We start from the raw sequence: 5,609 nt of genomic DNA on the forward strand, positions 1-5,609 counted from the left end.
TAAGACTGACAAAGGAGGGCCCGGTGAGACTACAAGAAAATGACAACCATCGGTGGCCGCCGAGTGTGGCATGATTTCGATGTCACGACGGAATAATTGCATGTATTTGTACCGTTAATATTTAGATTAAGATCAAACAATTTAAAATTATATCAAGTATTTGAATTTTTTAATGTTTAAAATTGTAAAACAACAGAGGTTGGTGTATCAATAAATGATAAATTAAGTTTATATTTTTGTCAAAAAAATCTCATTTTAATATAATAGATCAATTATTATAATTTAAATTAAATACTATATGTGGTTCTTTAATTTAATTTTAGTTAACGCTTTAGTCATTTTTTTTATTTGGTCATTTATTTTAATTTTAAGTGACGATTTGATCTTTTATGTTTTAAAATGTCAATAATGTTATCTTTTTTTCTTCAAAAATTCAAAAAATTCATTAAAATTGTCAAACAAAGCCCATAAAATTAATTATATTCTTCAATATAATACAAATTTCATCAAATTCGTAACTCAAAATTTTCAAGTAAACTCATATTTTCATTCTTTATATGATGTTGTTAGAGATGAAAATTTGAGTTTATTTAAAGATTTAGTTATGAATTTGATGAAATTTACATTATATTGAGGATGATAATTAATTTTATGGATTTTGTTTGAAATTTTGATGAATTTTTGCACAAAAAAAAAAATAACAGTGTTGATATTTTAAAACATAAAAGATCAAATTGTTACTTAAAAAATTAAAATAAATGACCAAATCGAAAAAAAAAAAGATAAAATACTAAAACGTTAACTGAAATTAAGTTAAGGAATCACAAATGTTATTTAGCTTATAATTCATATATACATTTTAGTTCGATTTGATTCAATTTTATTAAATATATTCAAAATTTAATTCAAACATATCTAAAAAAAATTAAAAATATCTGATAATATTTAGTTCTGTTATTTTTCGATTAAATATATTCAAAATTTAATTCAAACATATCTAAAAAAAATTAAAAATATCTGATAATATTTAGTTCTGTTATTTTCGAAAAATTTAATCTATTTGCAGTTTATTAAATATGGTACAAGTACGTCAACAAAACAATGTTGTCTCAATTCATGTCTGAAATATGTAATTTAGATTTATAATTCGTAGATTTTTCCGAACACTCCTAGTGGTATCTATGGATTACGACACATCAAATCTAAATGTCTAACTTGTTCTCTTAAAGCTATTGGATTACTTGCAAGCATAATATATATGTAGTTGTTTTGTTACCCATTTAATTGAATAGAAGCAGCCACGACTAGACTCCATTAAAAAATTGGTAGACTTTGTTATCAATATTAGCCAATATTTAAGTATACAATTCAAACACCTTTCATATCATATAACTTATAAGAGACATTTTTGGAAAACAATGACATCGTTTGGGAAATATAAAGCGGCTCACATAACTATTCTACAATTTTAGTAATAGTGGTTGATAGTCGTAATTGTAGAAAAGACTATTATAATAACAATTGTTTGTTGAAGGCAATTAAAAGGGTTAAAAAAGAAAGTTGATAGTTGAATGTAGTGGTTGGGGCATGACCGACGATGACTATAGTGGTGGATGGTCGGTGGTGGTGGCAACGGTTATCAAAGTTGGATGGTTGGTGATGACCGAAGGTGGTGGTCAATAGTGGTCGATAATGAATGGGTCGGTGATGGGATATGGCAGTTGCAAGTGGGTGGGAGGTGGATTGCGGGTGGTGGAGGCGGTGTTTATAGATGGTGGTGATAATTGTGGTCGGTGGTGATTTGTTGGTGGTGGATGGTCGGCAATGGGAAGTGGTATGTGGTAGTGGTGTAGTCAAAAGTGGGTGGTGGTGAAAGTGGCGGTGGTCGGATGTTACCTGAACATGTTTTGATTTTGAAATTGATTTTCAAAATTAGAATGTTGAAACTCACAACCATTTTGAACATCCATTATCTTAACTAATTGAGTATTTATAAAAGTATTAATTGAGAGTTTGGAGGGGAGAGAAGTAGAAAAAAAAATAATAAAATTTTTTACATTTTATAAGAGAATAATTTTGTAGAGAATAATAAATGAATTCTTATGATTAATATACTTTTAATATTAAGAGTATAATAACATCATAGATTGGATTTGGATAATTTATCCAGATCATTTAAATTCCTCCAAAATCCACCCCAATACAATTTTTAAGTTCTCTCAAATTAAGGAAACTTATGGCTTGTATGATTCACATCTTAAAAACTCTATTTTAGTATTTTAAAATTTAAAAACTAAAAATCTTGTTTCAATTACTTGTTTTTAAAAACTGCTTTGTAAAATTATTTTTAATATTGTACTTTTTAAAACTAAAAAAACAAAACAGATAAATGATGTTTCATTTTTTATTTTTTATTTTTTTAATTCTCTAGTAAAAAGCTGTTTTAAAAATTAGAGTTGTCAAAAAGATTTTTTAATTTTTTTTAAAAACAATTTTTTAAAATTTATTTATAAAATAGTTTTCACAAAATTATAAAGAAAAATAACCTCCAAAAATTCTTTCATTCCAGAAAGGCAGAAACCTCAGTTCTATGCACTTTCTTCTTTTTTTTCAACGTCATCTTGATCCATCCTAAACTCTCAAACACATCCTAAGATATATGCATAGCATCTACATCATATCAAAAAAGTCTGAATTGATGTAGACTCTCTATTCGAAAAATTTGGAGGGGAGGGGAGGGAATGGGAGGGCTTTGGGAGAAAAGAAGTAGATGTAAAATAGATAATTTATCATATTTTTATAAAAAATGATAAATATTATTTTATAATTAATATACTTTTAATATCAAGAGTATTATAATAACAAATATTAAATTTGAAGAATTTATCAAAGTTCTTTAAAATCTTCTTGCACTACAGTTTTTGAATTTTCCTAAATTAAAAAAAAATCATATTATGAAATAAAATAAACATTCAAAATTCTCTCCTTCTAAAAATCTTCAATTCTTTTTACTTTATCCTTTTTTTTTTCTTTTAAAATTCATCTCATCCTCTCTTCTCTTAAACCGTCAAACTTATCTTATGAATCCATTTATGATTCGCAGGCGAGGACTTTAAGAAAAGGATACGCAGTCCTAATACAAAATATATGAACTGATCTGAGACTACAAATTGGATGTTATGAGTGTAGCTTTTATATCATGATACAACGCTCAACATTGTCTCTACTAGCATTTATTGATTTAGTCACACACAAAAAAGCATTGATTCATATATAAATGTAGGTAATAAAATATTCAATAAATTATATTAATAATATTTTTATTGAAAGATATAATATAGTTGTAATTAACTTATATATGTTACAACTAGATATTCAATGATTCCACACCATTCACTAAAAATGATGTAAACAATAAACTTTTTGAATTTCTTTTTTATTTACTTTTTAGTTTGATCGTGTTTTACTTTTTACTTTTTAATAATTATTTTATAAATAAATTTTAAAAAACTGTTTTAAAATAAAAAAAATTTAAAAAAATATCTATTTGCCAACTCCAATTTTCAAAACAGTTTTTTACTAGAGAGTTAAAAAAAACTGAAAAATAAAAAATAAAACACCATTTATCTATTTTGTTTTTTTAGCTTTAAAAAGTATAATATTAAAAATTATTTTACAAAACAGTTTTTAAAAATAAATAATCCAAACAAATTTTATAGTTTTTAAATTTTAAAATACTGAAATAGAATTTTTGAAATGTGAATTAAACAAACCCCAAATCTTTAGTATATTATATTGTCGATTTATATACTATTTTCATGTACATGGATGACATATATTATATGCGTTTTTATATTTAATTTGCCATCTATTGTTTACTGAGGAATATAAAAAATAAAAAAAAATGATTAAATACTTTTTTGTCCAATAAAATGTCATAATTTCTACAAAATTATTTTAATAACAGTTCTAGTCGTTACCTTAAAAAAATTATTCAATTGTCATTTAAATTTTAAATTTTGAATTAAATAAACTTTTATATTTAACAAAATTATTATGTAAACAAATTACAATCACTAATAAAAAAGGAATGTCATTTTTGAATTATGTTTACAATATTATTAAAAAAATTAAATAAGAAAATATTCAAAATTTAATTTTTTTTGTATTTATTTTCATTATGTTTATCTTAAGTTTATAACATAAACATGTCAACAAAGATGTAAACTTTTAATTTAATTTGATTTAAATAAGATACATTAACTTTTTTTACATACTTTTATTTGAGATGAATATTTATAAATTCAAAATTGTTAACCAAGAAAGTGACTACACAGACATGGAGTTATCCTCATTCGGTCAGACAATGGCTTTCACTGTGAAGACAAATAGGAAGGGACTGTCTAAACTCTAAAGTGTTAGCTTCATAATCCAAGAAATATTTATTAACTACAAGAAAGTTATTGTCTTTTACTTTTTAACTATTTTCCGTAAGGATGAAAATCTATATTCCTTTCCTTAAATTAAGGCTTTACAGCTGACAAGTTTCCTTTCATGTATCTCCTTTTTTTGAATTTCTCAAGTTTCAATTGTACATATTAGTTTGTCTTCTTTTTCAGGATCTCGGTGGCGAACCTGCCAATATTAAAGGCTTGGTTTTAATTTTAGAGATACTAAAATTAATTTTGGTACGTTTGAGATGTTATTGAATATAATTAATTTTATTTTTAGAATTAATTTTATTTTTAGAATTGATTATAAAGTAAAGTTAATATTTATAATTTTTTAGTATAAATATAATTTTTTTATTTAAACTTATTGGTGAACACTCTTTTATCTAAATATATTTAAAGATAAATCACTCAACATTAATTTTATTGATCGTAGAACCAAATACACTCTAGATGTGAAGAGTAATATCATCGATTCAAATATGTGCTTTAAAAGATCAAATGTTTTAACCATCTTTAACTATTTGAATTGCATTGCAATGACCGATTAAAGCGCAAAGTAGCTAGACAATTGTTTTACGCCTTAAAAAAATTAATTAATAAAAAAGATTCATATTCTACTATTGTTTAAAAGTAAAACTAGTAAAATCTCATTTAAAATAATATTAAATTAATTAATTTTATTATTAATTAAGAAATAAATATCACATCAAATTGACTACATTAATTAAATAAATAATTTTATATTTATTTTATCAACAATGCAAAGTAAAAAACAACCAAATAAAAGGTAACTAAACTTTGGGAATTGGACTTCAATAAAGTTAGCTAAATAAATATTAAACAAGGCACAAGAGGAAAATACCCTCACCTCATAAACAAGTGTTGCTCTTAATTTAGCAAATCAATCAGCAATAGTGTTTTCTTCGTGTACGATGTGCACAATGACAAATTGTCATTAGAAATCTAAGATGAACATAATCTTCTAGTGATACATAAGGATGAGTAGGTGACACAACCTCTTTAATGAAGTTTAGAGATTTTTTAGAATCAGACTCGCAAATCACATTTCTGAAATCACGACTGCAAGCAATATCAAGATTGTGAGAAATGGCTTGAAGCTTAACATTAATATTAGAAGTTAAACCAAAACTTCCT

Source organism: Cicer arietinum, chromosome 6 (assembly GCF_000331145.2).
Source record: "Cicer arietinum cultivar CDC Frontier isolate Library 1 chromosome 6, Cicar.CDCFrontier_v2.0, whole genome shotgun sequence".
Lineage (NCBI taxonomy): Eukaryota > Viridiplantae > Streptophyta > Magnoliopsida > Fabales > Fabaceae > Cicer > Cicer arietinum.